Here is an 18,339-nt window from a genome sequence, read left to right on the forward strand (position 1 = left end):
CTGTACAGCCGCAACATGACCTCCCAACTCCTGTACTCAATACTCTGACCAATAAAGGAAAGCATACCAAAAGCCTTCTTCACGATCCTATCTACCTGCGACTTCACTTTCAAGGAGCTATGAACCTGCAGTTCAAGGGTTCTTTGTTCAGCAACACTCCCTAGGACCTTACCATTAAGTGGTCCTGCTAAGATTTGCTTTCCCAAAATGCAGCACCTCATATTTATCTGAATTAAACACTTCATCTGCCACTTCTCAGCCCATTGGCCCATCTGGTCCAGATCCTCTTCGCTGTCCACTACACCTCCAATTTTGGTGTCATCTGCAAACTTACTAACTGTACCTCTTATGCTCGCATCCAAATCATTTAAATAAATGATGAAAAGTCATGGACCCAGCACTGATCCTTGTGGCACTCCACTGGTCACAGGCCTCCAGTCTGCTAAACAACCATCCATCACCGCCTTTGAGCCAGTTCTGTGTCCAAATGGCTAGTTCTCCCTGTATTCCATGAGATCTAACCTTGCTTACCAGTCTCCCATGGGGAACCTTGTCAAATGCCTTACTGATGTCTGTATAGATCTGATCTACTACTCTGCCCTCATCAATCCTCTTTGTTACTTCTTCAAAAAACTCAATCAAGTTTGTGAGACATGATTTCCCACACACAAAGCCATGTTGACTATCCCTAATCAGTCCTTGCCTTTCCAAATACATGTATATCCCATCCCTCAGGATTCCCTCCAACAAATTGCCCACCACTGTCGTCAGGCTCATGGGTCTATAGTTCCCTGGCTTGTCCTTACCATCCTTCTTAAACAGTGGCACCAAGTTAGCCAACCTTCAGTCTTCTGGCACCTCACCTGTGACTATCGATGATACAAATATCTCAGCAAGAGGCCCAGCAATCACTTATCTAGCTTCCCACAGAGTTCTAGGGTACTCCTGATCAGGTCCTGGGGATTTATCCACTTTTATGCATTTCAAGACACCCTGCACTTCCTCCTCTGTAATCTGGACATTTTGCAAGGTGTCACCATCTATTTCCCGACATTCTATATCTTCCACATCCTTTTCCACAGTAAATACAGATGCAAAATACTCGTTTAGTATCTCCCCCCATTTTCTGCGGCTCCACACAAAGGCCGCCTTGCTGATCTTTGAGGGGCCCTGTTCTCTCCCCAGTTACTCTTTGGTCCTTAATGTATTTGTAAAAACCCTTTTGGATTCTTAATTCCATTTGCCAAAGCTATCGCATGTCCCTTTTTTGCCCTCCTGATTTCCCTCTTAAGTATACTCCTACTGTCTTTATACTCTTCTAAAGATTCACTCGATCTATCCTTACATATGCTTCCTTCTTTTTCTTAAGCAAACCCTCAATTTCTTTAGTCATCCCAGTATTCCATATACCTACCAGCCTTTCCTTTCACCTTAACAGGAATATACTTTCTCTGGATTCTCGTTATCTAATTTCTGAAAACTTATCATTTTCCAGCCGTCCCTTTGCCTGCGAACATCTGCCCCCAGTCAGCTTTCGAAAGTTCTTGCTTAATACCGTCAAAATTGGCCTTTCTCTAATTTAGAACTTCAACTTTTAGATCTGGTCTATCCTTTTCCATCACTATTTTAAATCTAATAGAATTATGGTCGCTGGCCCCAAAGTGCTCCCCCACTGACACCTGCCCTGCCTTATTTCCCAAGAGTAGGTCAGGTTTTGCACCTTCTCTAATAGGTACATCCACATACTGAATCAGAAATTTTTCTTGTACACACTTAACAAATTCCTCTCCATCTAAACCCTTAACATTATGGCAGTCCCAGGTTATGTTTGGAAAGTTAAAATCCCCTACCATAACTACCCTATTATTCTTACGGATAGCTGAGAAATAAGGTGATCATCCCTTTCTTATTTCTCAGTTCCACCCAAATAATTTCCCTGGATGTATTTCCGGGATTATCCACCCTTAGCACAGCTGTAATGCTATCCCTTATCAAAAATGCCACTCCCCCTCCTCTCTTGCCTCCCTTTCTATCCTTCCTGTAGCATTTGTATCCTGGAATATTAAGCTGCCAGTCCTGCCCATCCCTGAGCCATGTTTCTGTAATTGCTATGATATCCCAGTCCCATGTTCCTAAGATTGGTCCTCCAGGTTTTTGACAAACCCGACAATACCTGACCCTCTTCCAGAATCTGCTGTCCCACTTTATAGTTTAACTAAATAACTTCCACTATTCATGGCTCTTAGAGGTGAATCTGGCATCATTCATAGTTTCTATAGAATGATTCCTGCTGTCTGTGGCTCTAATAATTATCTGTATTTCTTTAATGGTCTTTTCTTGGATAATTCTTGCTCCCTGTGGATTAAATAAATGCTTCTTGCCTTTAACATGCTTTTAATGAAGGATATTCTGGTTTTCCTGCAGCCTTAAAATCTCCTAACTTGCTTCTTCCATTAGACCAAGTTAATTTCGGCTTCTATTCTGACCTTTGTCACTTTAATTCTGGCTTTGGGACTCTCCACATTTGCGAATTCAAATTAAAATTGCTTTTGTGATCATTGATGTCTCTTGAATCAGCCATGCCCTCTTGGTGCCTGCCATTTTGGCAACAGTGCTCTGACCTGTAAGAACTTCCCTTTTTGCTTTCCTAGTCTGTAAAACTGTGTTGTTTCAACACATTTCCCTTGCCCACCAACTATTTTGCCTTTATTCAGAAAATCTATGATCTCTGGTTGAACTCCCACTCAGGATTGCTCCTCCAGACCACCGCCACATATCTGTTTTGGAGTAACTAAAACAAGTTCCTAACTCTCGTGCTGCAATGTGTCTTTTACCCGATCTGAATTGTTTTATCGTTGACTTTAGATTCTTCCTTTTTGAATCTTTTCACAACAGTTACTTCTGCAAAGTTCTTACATGTTCTGAATTACCCTGCTACTGATTGTCTGCATGGGCAGGCAGCTTGAAGCTGAGCCTGAATATGCTAACAATTCTTTAGATCTCTAGCAATGCTGTATATGCAGTTAAACCATGTAGTAGACAGTGAGCAGAAGGGTAGCAGCATACTAACCCCCACCACTTGAGCAGAACCCCAACATGAAATGAAATTGAAAAGGCTGTCTGACAGGTAAGAACCAACAGGCTGCCGGAGGAGACAGAATCTTTGCTACAATGCTTCAGTAAGACAAAGATGCATTTTTGGCATGAATCCATGACCTCATGCCTGTCATCTGGAAGAAGTAGAGTCTGACAGAGGATCCAAGACATCATAAATTTAACCCTTTTCAAGAAACAGGATATGACTGATTGCTGCTACCCTTCAGCTTAAGCTCTACCCACTAGACAAAGCAGTGCCTGCAGATTTTGACATTTAAAGAGGATGGTGGCACTAAACCTACTCATGAAAAAATGAGACATATTTAGCTGCACAACAATTAACACATCAATGAGATACTACTGACTGGAGAGGGTCAATATACCACTAGCTCTAGCAAGCTGCCTGGATGATGCATTTATGTGAAGGAAAGCAGATCCTGGAGGAGGCTCAGGTATTGTAGGCGTTGTCTAAGAAACCTGGAAGACCATTCATGGCCCTGCAAAAATTATTTTTGAATCGAAAATGTTCCTCCTTTTGCAGTTGTTTCTTTACCAACTGCCAGGGAAGCCACTCAAAACTCAGTGGTGTTCATCACTTAACCACCTCTGCTATGTAGGATATGCTATTTGTATGCCTGACACCAGATTCACAAAGCAACTATTCTTCTTTGAACTGTGCAAAATGAAATGTTTCTACAGAGTTGTAACACATTCCACCTTTCGTCTAATGTCAAGCATTCCTAGTAAGTCCATACAGTCATAAGCATAAACCTGTGATCTAACCAGTCCATGTTGAACATAATCCCAAATTAAACTAGTCCTTTTTGCCTGCTCCTGGCCCATATCCCTTCAAACCTTTCCTATTCATGTACTTATCCAAATGTCTTTTAAATGTTGTAACAACACCCACCACTTCCTCAGGAAGTTCATTACACACGCGAACCATTCTGTACAAAAATTGCTTCTTATGTCTTTTTTAAATCTCTCTCTCCTCTCACCTTAAAAATGTGCCCCCTAGTCTTGAAATCCCCCATCCTAGGGGAAAGACAACTACCATTTACTTTATCTATTCTCCTCATTATTTTATAAACTTCTGTAAAGTCACCACTCCATTGTTTGGTAACTTATTAGATTCTTGATCAGTTTGGGAAACAAGGGCTATGGAGACAGGACAGGCAAATGAATGTGAAGAATGTCAGATCAACCACAATCCTGCTGAATGGCGGAATAGACTTGAGGAGCCAAATTGCCTGCTCTTGTTTCCTATGGTCTTAATTGTAAATGTTTGAAGGAGATTTACTTGTGTGGAGATAATATTTTAGGTGACTGGTTATACCAGGCCATGCAAGTCCAACTATCTGCATGATGAAGTCAGCCTGAGGGTTAATTACAGTTGGACCTCATTAATGTTGTATATGGCTACTGAAAGGGTTAATACTACTGAGCGCCAAATGTACCGCCCACTACAATGATGTGGACTTGAACAGCTTTGGATCTTGAAAGAGTTAGACCTAACATCTGGTCCTCCTTATAGTCTCTGTAACAATATCTATCATATTAATGTAACCTGTAATTAGTTGCTAACATGCAATAAACTACTTCTTGTTCGTTACAAGAGCTTCTTTGGTTAAACCAGGAAGTGGTTTTCCTCTACGAGTCAAAGCAGGCCCCATGGATCTCTGTATCTAAAGAGGATCCTGGCAGCAGGGTTCACTCAGTATAGCAGTTAAGGCAATGGGAATCATTTATTAAGGCAGTGAGCAAAGAGACTCACCCCACCAGGCTGAAGGTGGAATCCTTGAAATTAGCAACTCAAGATGGGAGTTCTCCATTTTGGGTGTGAAAATTTATATAAAGCAGTCAGTAATTCTGCACATATGCCCTTTTGAAATGCCATAATTTATGACTTGATTGGCAAGAAAACATGAAGCACTGGATATTCAATTCTAGAACAGTAGCTGGTGAAAAACAGAACTTAAACCAATCTCTGCATACTTTTACATTTATTTGCACAATTAAACATTATAAGCACATGCGTCCTAACCTGACCACCACTGATTTAATCTATTTATTGAACTTCAAGTGGAACCCTAGTAAATGCCCACTAAAACCATGAACTAAACCTAATTAATATTCAAGCAATACTGGCACGGTGTGTGACAAGATTTACTAGAATGATACCAGAGCTGAGAGTTTATACCTTTCAGAAAATATTAAACAGGCTGGGCTCTTTTCTTCAGAAAAGAAACAGCTAAGATGTAATTAAGGGAAAGCTAGAAAGTTTATTAAGGAAAAAGAATAGAAGGAAATGGCGAGAGGCTTCAATGAAGAATAGTGGGAGGAGGCTTGTGTGGAGCACAAGTAGGCTGACGGAGCAGAATGGCTTGATTCTGTGTTGTTAATTCTATGTAAAAATGCCTGGGGAGGGTTATGTCCTCAGTTAATGGGGTTTTACTAGACTGCTGATTTTTATTCGCTTTGATGGCTTCTGACTCCCAACATCTGTTTTACACCAGTGTAGAGTCAAGGTCTACATCTGTGCTACAGTCACATTACTAATTGTTCAAATTTAAAAATGTTGAGGAAGTTTGTGAAATGTCTACTTATGCTGTTAATGTTGGAATATTGGATTGAGATTGGGCGAATGGTCACACTCATGTAAAATATTGTTGTCCACAAAATAGTAAAGATAGAATTCTCAATGTTTGTGCAAACTGATTTCAATAACTTAATATAAATTTAGTAAAAATATATTTTGACTAAAATAAACTACAGCCGGATAGAATAAACATAATAATGTCAGAATGTGAAAGGGATGAAGTATATTTATCCTGTGATTAGATATAATCCACCCAACTCACGGATTCCAACAATAATGTAAACTCATTAAACCTCTCCTAATCTCTTCTGGTACAATTAAAACTCATTGTGGTTTGCATGTCACATATTTTTCCATGTGAATCTCACGTCATTTCAGAACAGTCATGCAAATCTGTCCCTCGATACCAACTGGAGGAGGAGGAAATACTCTAGCCATGTCTGTTGTCACTCAGAGACTAGTTTGTGAACAGGTCACAGTATCTCATATAACAAGTTCCCAAGTTTGACTGTTGTATTATTGGACGGCATGAAGCAGAAGTGCAGCAATTAATGGAGAAGGATGAGAAAGATTGGTGGAGTTCAATCACACACTGATTTTCCATGCTTCTAATGAAGGCCTATTATTCTGCAGCATTGTCAGAGTATAGGAGTAGATTGCCTAATTGTGCTTTAGGTTAGAAAATGATTTCTAGTCTATAGGATAAGTGAGGAAATTTTGTGATTGACTTAAATTTAGTTATAATCACAGAGTATATTTATTCATTAATCTAATTATATTTTTCTGCTCAACTGTAACCCATATAGATTTTAATGCTTTAATAAGGGAGGCGGTGGTGTAGTGGTAATGTCACTGTTTGTCATTGTCAAATTGCCACATTGTCAAAGACTAGTAATTTGGAGTGCCCAGCTAATGCCCTGAGGGCATGGGCTCAAAACCCACTATGACAGATGCTGAAATTTGAATTCAATTAAAATCTGGAATTTAAAGTGAGTCTAATCATGACTGTGCAACCATGGTCGATTGTTGCAAAAACCTGTCTGGTTCACTAATGCCTTTTAGGGAAATAGTCATAGAGGTCTGCAGCACAGAATAAGACCAAATTAAAACCGACTGCTGGAAATTTGAAAAAAAAACCCATAAATGACTGCAGAAGCTCAGTAGCTCAAGCAGCATCTGTGGAGGGAAACAGAATTAATGTTTTGAGTCTAGCATGGGCCTGAAGAAGGGTTTGAAAGGTTTCTGAAGAACTTCTCCCTCTCCAGATACAGATTAATTCTCTTGACTCAGAAATTAATTAAATCCATGCCCCTGGTCACTGATCCCTCCACCAAGGGGAAGATTTCTCACTGTCTACACCCCTCATAATTTTATACATCTCAGTCATGCCCACCTGCCTCAGTCTCCTCTGCAACACTGAAAAGAACCTAAGTCTGTCAATCTCTCTTCATATCTAAAAGTCTCCAGTCCAGGCAACACCCTGGTAAATCTCTAATGCACTCTCTCTGGTGCAATCACATCCCTCCTATAGTGTGGATTCCAGAACTGCACACAATATCTAGCTGTGGCCTAATCAACATTGTAAACAGTTCCAGTTTCCTCTTAAAACTCTGCCTTGGCTAAAAAAGGCAAGTATTCCATATGCCACCTTCACCATTTTATCTACCTGTTCCACTACTTATAGGGACCAGTGAACAGGCACACCAACATCTCTCAGATTCTCTGTTTTTTCCCCAGGGACCTAATGTTGATCATGTACTCTGTTCTTGTATGTCCGGCCCAAGTGTATCACCTCATATTTATTTGGATTGAATTCCATTTTCCACTGACCAGCCCATCTGTATCCTCCGATAATCTAAGGCTATCCTCCTCCTATTTTACATTGCACTAAGTTTTAAAAGAAATCGTTCATGAACTTAATGATCAACTCTCCTATATTCAAAACTACATTTCATAGAATAACCTACAGCAGGCCATTTGGCTTATCAGGGCCACACCGACCCTCCAAAGACCATCCCACCCAATCCCAGCAACCCCATCCTATCTCTGTTACCCCGCATTTCCCATGGCTAACCCACCTAGCCTGACATCCCTGAACACAGAAAAAAATGGCATGGTCAATCCACCTAACCTGTACATCTTTGGATGCGAGGAAACTGAAGCACCCGCCAAGATACTCCTGCAGACATGGGGAGAATGTGGCAACTTCACACAGACAGTGGCCAAAGGGTGGAATTGAACCTGGGTCCATGGTGCTGAGGCAGCAGTGTTAATCACTAAGCCACTGTGTTGCCCACTTATATATACGCATGCAGCAAGGCCCTCAACAGTGATCCCTGCCAAAACCCACTTGTACAAGGCTTCCAGTCACAAAAACACCCCTGTGCTTCCTGCCACTCAGCCAATTCTGGATCCAATTTGCTATATTTCCTTGAATCTCCTGGTCTGTGACCTTTTAGCTTCATCTTCCACCTGGAACCTTATCAAAAGCCTTGCTGAAGTCCAAGAAGACTGCACTGAATGCACTGTCTTCATCTATTCACTTGGTTACTTCAAAAAATTCAATAAAGTTGGTTCCTTTAAAATAAACCATGTTGACTATTCTTGATTAATATCTGCCTCTGAGTGCACATTAATTCTGCTGTTCAGAATTGCTTTCAATAGTTTCCCCACCTCTGAGGTTAGACTGACTGGCCTGTAGTTTTATGGTTGATCTTTTATTTCCTTCTTCAATACCAGTACCAAATTTGCAGTCCTCCAGTCCGCTGAAACCTCCTCTGTGGCCAGGGAGGAATTGAAATGATTGCCTGTGTCCCTGCCATTTCCTTCATTGCTTCACTCAACGATCCTGGGATACATTTCATCTGCCACCCTAGACCTGTCTGGCCAAGTCCAACTCTAGACTCCATGTAGTTGATTATTAACTGCCCTTTACGGATGAGCAATAAATGCTGACCATCTGACAATTCCTACATCTATGAATAAACAACAAAAAAAACATGCAACTCTGCTTAGCCTCACAGAGAGTTAGACCATGGATTTTGAATAAGATGAAAGGTCTCTTTTTAGGCCATTCCTATTTCATGATTTCACGATTGTTAGAACATTCAAATTTCAAGGTTAAATAAGGCATAATAGGCATCTTCCTAGTTCCCAAGATAGGAATGGAATCACTGAAAAAAACCATTATCACAGCTGTGCGATGCCATGGCCTGTGTTAATTTAATTTTAAAAGTGAGGCAATTATGTGTGACTAAATCTAATCTTTTGACTAAAGATAACTTTTGTATTAGTTAACTTTGTAACAATATGAGACATGAGACATGATTTCCCACGCATAAAACCATGTTGACTATTCCTAATCAGTCCTTGCCTTTCCAAATACATGTACATCCTGTCCCTCAGGATTCCCTCCAACAACTTGCCCACCACCGATGTCAGGCTCACTGGTCTATAGTTCCCTGGTTTGTCCTTACCAACTTTCTTAAACAGTGGCACCACGTTAGCCAACCTCCAGTCTTCCTGCGCCTCAGCTGTGAATATCAATGATACTGAGATGTGATACAAATATCTCAGTAAGGGGCCCTGCAATCACTTCCCTAGTTCCCACAGAGTTCTAAGATGCACCTGATCAGGTCCTGGAGATTTATCCACGCCAAAATTGGAGGTGTAGTGGACAGCGAAGAAGGTTACCTTAGATTGCAATCGGATCTTGATTGCAATGGGCTGAGAAGTGGCAGATGGAGTTTAATTTAGATAAATGTGAGGTGCTGCATTTTGGGAAAGCAAATCTTAGCAGGACTTATACACTTAATAGTAAAGTCTTAGGAAGTATTGCTGAACAAAGAGACCTTGGAGTGCAGGTTCATAGCTCCTTGAAAGTGGAGTCGCAGGTAGATAGGATAGTGAAGAAGGCGTTTGGTATGCTTTCCTTTATTGCTCAGAGTATTGAGTACAGGTGGTGGGTCACATTGCGGCTGTAACAGGGCATTGGTTAGGTCACAGTTAGAATATTGCGTGCAATTCTGGTCTCCTTTCTATCAGAAAGTAGTTGTGAAACTTGAAAGGGTTCAGAAAAGATCTACAAGGATGTTGCCAGGGTTGGACGATTTGAGCTATAGGGAAGAGGTTGAATTGGGTAGGGCTGTTTTCCCTGAAGCACCAGAGGCTGAGAGGTGATCTTTTAGAGGTTTATAAAATCATGAGGGGCGTGGATAGGATAAATAGATAAGGTCTTTTCCCTGGGGTAGGGGAGTCCAGAATTAGAGGGCATAGGTTTAGGGTGAGAGGGGAAAGATATAAAAGAGACCTAAGGGTCAACTTTTTCACACAGAGGGTGGTATGTGTATGGAATGAACTGCCAGAGGAAGTGGTGGAGGCTAGTACAATTGCAACACTTAAAAGGCATCAGGATGCGTATATGAATAGGAAGGGCTCGGAGGGATATGGGTCAGGTGCTGGCAGGTCGGACTAAATTGGTTTGGGATATCTAGTTGGCATGGACGAGTTGGACCGAAGGGTCTGTTTCCGTGCTGTACATCTCTATGACTCTGTGTTTAAGTTTGTCACTATATAATATTAACTCTTTCTCTCCATTAATGCCTGCTGAATTCCTCCAGTTTTCAGGCATTGATTGCATCCATTCAGACCTTTCTACAGGTTCATACAGATGTTGTGCAAACTCTGGATGCAACATTGATATCAATTTAGTTAAATGGATTTAGAGTGGATTGGAGCTTCTAAAACTTAATATATTTAGTTGTATTTGCTCACTTACTTGCAGGACTTTTATCCCACTATCAAATGGGAGGAAGGTTTGTGTCATGCATGAAGTATATGTAAGTCTTTTTAGTGATGTTAATGCATCTTACTCATCAAAACCTGTGTATTAGAGTCATAGAATCATATAGCTTCCCCCTCCTGATTTTGCAACGTTTTGTTAAATTAGGTGTGTAACATACATTTAAATGCTTGAACATCCTAATTGCATCTTCACAAAATGTAATGACCTGAAATCATCATTAATTGCCCTTATTAATAGCATGAATTTTAGACTACACTTCATATTAGTGCTGTATTACATTTGTTTTTAGGAAGATCAGGGTGTGAATCATATGGTACAAGTGACATATGGATGTTGTGCCTCGATAATTTATGGTGACATATTTTAAAGATACAGTCTCCTACCAATGGGTAAATGTGATGTAGCACTGAATACCACAGGAAAAACACTGAAATCAAAACAAAAGAATGCTGGAAATGCTCAGCAGGTCTGGCGGCATCGGTGGACGGAAATAAAGATTGACATAAACACTGATTTTTTCATCACAGTTATAGAATTTGTTACAGTAGTTACAGTTACAGCCCATGGTGTTTACATCGGTTCCCTGAATAAGGAACTCACTTAGTGCCATTCCCTGGCATTCTCCTGTAACCCTGCACAGTCTTCCATTTCAAGTTATGGTCGATTCCCTTTTCAATGCTTTAATTGAACCTATCCCCATACAACCTCTGACAGTACATTCCAGACCTTAACAATTTGTTGTGTCAAGATATTTTTCCTCATTTTGCTTCTTTTGCCAATTCTTAGTGAACATTTAAATGTGTCTCAGTATCTTATATGAATTAACTAAACATTGAAAATAATTAGCAGGAGGGGAAATACTATGCAGAAACTGAGAATGTCTAAAATAGGGGCCAGGGAAGGAAAATTATTTCTGTAATAGTACTATTTCAAGCAAGTTGTGTCCTCTCATTTTTGATTCCATCACAAGTAGGATACAGTTTTTCCTTATCTCCTCTGTCCAGATCCTCTTAATGAGAACTAGGTAATATTAGAGATATAAAAGTCATTAAGAACTGGAAGGTGGGTCAAGGGCCTCAACTCACCACCTGCCCGATTATCTGCTTTCTCAGCAGGCAAGAACAGCGCGAGTCTCCTGACTGGGTAGCCAGGCTGTACAGGACATTTGTTAGGCCACTGTTGGAATACTGTGGGCAATTCTGGTCTCCCTGCTATAGGAAGGATGTTGTGAAACTTGATAGGGTTCAGAAAAGATATACTAAGGGTTGGAGGACCTGAGCTATAAGAAGAGGCTGAATAGGCTTGGGCTATTTTCCCTGGAGTGTCTGAGGCTGAGGGGTGACCTAATAGAGGTTTATAAAATCATGAGAGGCATGGATAGGGTAAATAGACAAGGTCTTTTCTCCAGGGTGGGGGGAGTCCAAAACAAGACACATAGCTTTAAGGTGAGAGGGGAAAGGTTTAAAAGGGACCTAAGGGGCAACCTTTTCACACAGAGAATGGTACATGTATAGAATGAGCTGCCAAAGGAAATAGTGGAGGTCGGTACAACTACAACATTTAAAAGGCAACTGGATGGGTATATGAATAGGAAGGGTTTAGAGGGATATCAGCCAAATGGGACTATATTTATCTAGGTTATCTGGTCAGCATGAACGAGTTGGACCAAAGGGTCTGTTTCTGTGCCGTATAGCTCTATGACTCAGATAAATGGTCTGATGTGTGGAGGATGCAGCTTCCAATTACCAAGAGAAGTAGGGTGGAAGACAGGAAAAATTGAATAACAAAACAGTTAATCTTTTATGGCTAATGGGAATGGTGGTGAGGCAGGAAAATATAATGAGCGATTTTCTCTTTTTGTGACTAATTTTGGGCTTGGTGTGTTAGGTATCAGCGGATACTGCAAATCTGAAACAAAAACAGAAAATGTTGGAAAAATTCAATGGGTCCGGCAGCATTTATGGAGAAAGAGAAACAGAGTTAAATTTCAAGTCTAATGTGAAGAGTCATATCAGACTTGAAACATTAAGTCTGTTTCTCTCACTACAGATGCTGCCAGACATATTAGATACCAGCTAATGAAGGTGAAGGAAGCTGTCCCTGCCAAATTGAGGCTAAATCCAAGGCCTCGAAAGCAAAGAAAGCCATTTTGAAGGGTCTTCATACTCACAGGTGGAAGAAAATTAGGATGACACCTATCTTCAGGAGATCAAAGGCACTCAGACTGATAAGGCAACCCAAGTTTCCCAGAGAGTGCTCCCAGGAGGAATAAATTGGACCATTAAGCTATCATTAAGTTCCCTCTGACCACAGAGTCTACAAGGAAGAAAACGAAGGATAACAATACTTTGGTTTTTATTACTAATATCAAGGCCAACGAACACCAGATCAGACAGGCTAACAAGAATTATGATACGGATCCAGCTAAAGTCAACACTCTTATCGAGCCTGTTAATGAGAGGAAACCCTAAATCTAACTGGCCCCAGACTACAATGCCTTGGATGTTGCTAGTAAGATTGGTATCATCTAAAATGGCTTCATGAAGAATTATATAAATATGTTAAAAGAATTTTATGAAAAAAAGAGTAAACCCCCACCTTCAAGAAAACTGGGTCAAGCACCAATCAATTTGTTAAAAGCTGACCAGTGAAGCTTTGTTTAGTACTTCAGCCTATTGCAGGACTTGATAGTGGTCAGAGATCAGCAGTTTCTGGGCCCTAAGAACCCTCTGTTGGTTCTGCACTCCTCCAGGGATCCAACAGGCAGAAATTAGGTCTTTCTCATTTGCTTCTTACAGGGTGAGGTCAAGGACAGAGAGCATCATAAAGGGCTGGAGGCAAGGGAAACGGTGTAGCATTCCGACTGGAGCAATCGCAGCCTACCCCCAACCCGCAGTCAGGTCATCTTGGTTAGTCAGTCAGGAAACCAGCCATGTGCCTTTCATGCTGGACAGACAGGTAATTATAGAGGTGGTGAGTTGAGGCTCTTAAATGGCCATTAATTGAACATGATTTTTATTTGTGGTGGGTTGAGAAAATCCCCGATGCACCTTCTTTCCTAGAACATAACTAGTAAGATTGTGAGAAGTGGGTGACTATTTCTCCAGGGCCAACTTGTGCAGTTATTTCCCTTCTCACTACTTCTCTTGCCACTTCCAGGGAGGGAAAACTCTGCCCAAATAACCAAAGTTGTGCCTTTGCTGCTATCAGTAAAAATAAAACAAACATTTATAAGATATATTTATAAATGTGATAGAGAAGGGATTTCTCTCTGAAGTTTGAGTATAGTGATGATGTTGGAATAGATAGGATTGTATTTTAGCTATATGTTTCAAAATGTTTCAAACTGAACTATATGTAAATAGTTTTTAACCTTCATTTTGTTATTGTTAAAAACAAATCTGCAGCATTTGTGTTTCAGTGACAGACCAGTTTGTTACATAAAAGAAAATATAATCCATCACACCAGATTTCAGTCTGGTATCTGAATTGTCAAATAACAATATTAGCTGGTATCATTGTGGTATATGGGGCTGGGGTTTACAGGGACAATGTGCACAATGGGACAGGATGTGTAACAAGGCGAGGTGGATAATAGCATGTGTCATGGAACAAACAGTTAAGCATACAGGTCATTCTACTATAACGCGCGTTTAGTTAATGCTAATTGCTGTAACGTGATTGATGAATTGGGGACACTGTTTCTAAAGCTCAAACTTTTAAAATGGATATTGGCTGTAAGATGATTATATTGCCAATACTTTAAGCGCTGTTTCTAAAGCTCCATTTTTCTACAATGCAGGGTTGCACAAGAATGCAACCATCGTTTAATAGAAGAACTACCTGTATAAAGGAAGGAGGCATATAACAACAGTGCAGGTATATAAGGATCGTGCGTATAACAACAGACATGCTGCCAGTACTGGTTTTCTGCCCACTGTTACGATCAAGGCTGAAAGAAGTGCGCCATTGGTCTAGTTCCACAATTCCACCAGGTTGTAACATAAAATAAAAATACTTTTTCCAATTACCAAGATAACTAAATAGCTTATTTATGCCAGGTTTTAAACAACAAGATCTATTAATTATGTTTCTTAATAAACAGGAATTATGGGTTTATTAATTGGTTAACACACAGTCATATATAAGTGGAAATTCTTATCCTGCTAATTTTCCTCAAACATATAAATCAGGAAAAGAGAGAAACACTTTTATTTGCAAAGATTGGCTTTCTGAAGCAAAAAGCTTGGATCAATCAGTTTTTTTCTTGAAGGCATAAAGATAAAGCAAACTATGTCATGGAGTTTATTAGCTGATGTTTTGGCATGTTTGAAAAGTCACATCATGTTGTGTCTGAAGTCTTGTAAACACAATCTGCTTAGGCAGTACAATGTTCAGATGTTATTTCGATCATTCTTACAAATGGTCAAAAAGGTTTTATCCTGAACTGATATGGAAGCTTTCTTTACAGAAATGGGAGAAATCAACTGGGCAGCTTGTTCTCAGCAGGAATCTCTCCAATTGAGCTGATTTTTAATGGGCTTTCCCCTAAGTGAACCAGATAAAACAAGAACTCCTCCAAGTCAGTCACTGTTCAAAACAGCACAACTGTTATATTAAGATACCGATAGCAATATCAAAGTTGCATTTAACTGAGTATGGCATCATGGAGCTCTGGCAAAACGGGAATAAATGGGAACTAGAAGGCAAACTGTCACTAGTTGGAGTCATATGGGAACATGGGAGAATGGTTGCGGTTGCTGGACGTCAGTTATCTCAGCTCCAGGTCATCTTTGCAGGAATTCCTCAGGGTAGTATCCTGGGCCCAATCTAAGGCTTTATCAATGATCTTCCCTCCATCATAAAGTCAGAAGTGGAAATGTTCGCCAATGATTGCACAATGTTTAGCAGCATTTGCAACTCCTCAGACTGAAGCAGTTCATATTCAAATACAGCAACAGGTGAATAATATCCAGGCTTCGGTTGACAAGTAACAAATAACAATCGCACTACACAAGTGTCAGGCAGTGCTTTTCTTCAATAAGAAAGAATCTAACCACTGTCTCTTGACACTAAATGGCATTACAATCTCTGAATCCCCTACTATCAATATTCTGGGTACTATTATTGACCAAAAACTGAACTGGACTCATCAATGGCTATAAGGATAAGACAGAAGTTAGGAATACTCAACAAGTAATCACATCCTGACTCCCCAAAGCCTGTCCATCATCTACAATGTGCAAGTCAGGAGTAAGGTGGAATACTCCCCACTTTCCCCACTTGCCTGGATGAGTGCAGCACCAACAACACTCGAAGCTTGACACCATCCAGGCAAAGCAGCCCACTTGACTGGCATCACATCCACAGCATCCACTCCCTCCACTGCAGATGCTCAGTAGTAGCAGTGTGTACAGTATACAAGATGCAGTGTGTACGGTATACAAGATGCATGTGGAAATTTACCCGAGATGCTGAGATTGTACTTTCTATATCCATGACCTGTTCCATCTAGAACAAGGGTAGGCACATACATTGGAACACCACCACCTGCAATTTCCCTTCCAAGCCACTCGTCATCCTGACTTGGAAATACATTGTTGTTCTTTCAATGCTGCTAGGTCAAAATCCTGGAATTTTCTCCCTCATGGCATTGTGGGTCTACCTATAGCACATAGACTGCAGTGGCTCAAGCAAGCCACTCACCAACACCTTAAGGGCAACAAGTGATAGACAACAAATGGTGGTCCAGCCAGCAACACCAATGTTCTACAAGAGAATAAAAAAAGCCTGCAAGCAGACCTGCAAGAGTGAGTCTGCCACCTATTGTTGGGTTAATACCAGCAAGAGCAGGATGAGGCCCCTCCGTCAACATTAATTTCCTAATTAAGGCCCTCAACTGACAGTGGGCTGGGAATGACATTAAATGGCATTACGATCACTGAATACCCATTATCAACATCTTGGTTACTATTGTTGCCACAGATCTGATTAGTGCAGAGGTAGGAAGGTTCCAAGTGTCTAATGCTCCAAACACCATATTCAGCCCAGGAGAGAGGACAAAACTCTGCCCGTTGTCAAGATTCGCTCTTGAACAATGGATAGTTTGTTGAGGTGCTCGAAAGCTACTGATTTGATAAAACTGACAGCAGGAAAAGTACTGGAGAATGGGTTTTGAAAATGGATAGAAACATATATAGCACAAAAGGCAGCCATTTGGTCCATCAGACTTGTCTTTTTTGCCAAATGCCTTAAATTTTGACTCTATGGTTATTGATACCTATGTCACTGGAAGCAGTTTCTATTCATGCATTTGATCAAGGCTTGTTATGATTCTGAACTTCTGTACTTCATTTCATCTTAAGCTTTCTCGCAATAAGGAGAAAAACCCCAGTTTCTCAGTGATTGAAGACCACATGACTGAAATCCCTCACCAACCCATCAGAAAAATAACAATTTCACTGGTATTCTCTGCTTTCTGCCTTGTAGCCTATTTTGTACTCACTTGCCATTGCCCCTTTATCCTAAGAGCAGATAAGGCTGGAAATCTGTGGCAGGTAACTCACCTTTTAATTCCTCAAAGCATGTCCACCATCTTCAAGGCACAAGTCAGGAATGCACTGGTGCAGCTCCAGCAACACTCAAGTTACCCAACACCATCCAGGAGAAAGAGCCCTGCTTGATTGACACCTCATCCATCACTGATGCAGTTTCAGCAGTGTGTATCATCTATGAAATGCATTGCAGCAACTCTCCACAGATCCTTCAACACCACCTTCTACCAGAAACATTGCGAATAACTGTGAATAGAATTGTGATTTTGTAAAATTATTTTAGAGGCAATTTAAATGCAATTTAGAGGCAATTCTACCAGCTAGAAGGACAACACCAATAGTTACACTTGAACATCACCACTTGGAACTACAACATCATTCCTATACTGACATTGGATGAAAATCCTGGAGCTCTTTTCCTTACAACCGTATGGCTGGACTGTTGTAATATTACAAAAGACTGCAGCAGTTCAAAAGGCACCTCATTATAACCTTCAAAAGGGCAATTAAGGATGCACAATAAATGCTAATCTAGTCAGCGATGTCTACAACCCATGAATAATCTTGATTGCAATGCATTATACGAGTTAGAACATTTAAATTGCCTCTAAAATAATTTTACAAAATCACAATTCTATTCACAATTATTCGCAACGTTTCTGGTTTGCTTACTGAATGTATGCCAAAGTTCCCAAGTGTACGATATTGACTGTAGCTTATTTGCAGCTGCCGTGGAAACTGCTACCTCCGTTTTTCATTTTAGCTGTAATCTGTCAGCTGATCTCTGGGGGACATAAGCTATGGTGAGAAGTTGGTACGTGCTGGGGTCAGTATTGGGGGTATTTGCTGATCAGATGGCATTTGAAAGAAATTATCACAATTCCAGGAGGATTTGTCTTGAGATCCTTGAGCTAAAGTTTATCTAAAATCAATTCTAAAGCCAAAACCCTACACCTGTAGGGCCTCCCACACACCCACCTCTTCTGACCTTACAAAACTAGAGGAAAATCAGGTAAGTGTTTTTTTGCTCTTTCATTTCTTAGTAAGGGAAGTTAGCAGGGATAGCAGTGCAGGCAATGCAATGTTCCTCTTGTGGGGTGTTTGAGGTGAGGGACACCATTAGTGTCCCAGCTGAGTACATCTACAGGAAGTGCCCGGATCCCATGGGCCAGGATCCATGATGTCTGGGATCATGTTATTGGGATCCTTAAGGGGAGGGGGAGCAGCCCCAATTTGTGGTCCATATAGACACCAACGACATAGGCAGGAAACGTGATGGGGATGGA

The sequence above is a fragment of the Chiloscyllium plagiosum genome, chromosome 39 (genome assembly GCF_004010195.1).
Source record: "Chiloscyllium plagiosum isolate BGI_BamShark_2017 chromosome 39, ASM401019v2, whole genome shotgun sequence".
In the NCBI taxonomy this organism is placed as follows: Eukaryota; Metazoa; Chordata; class Chondrichthyes; order Orectolobiformes; family Hemiscylliidae; genus Chiloscyllium; species Chiloscyllium plagiosum.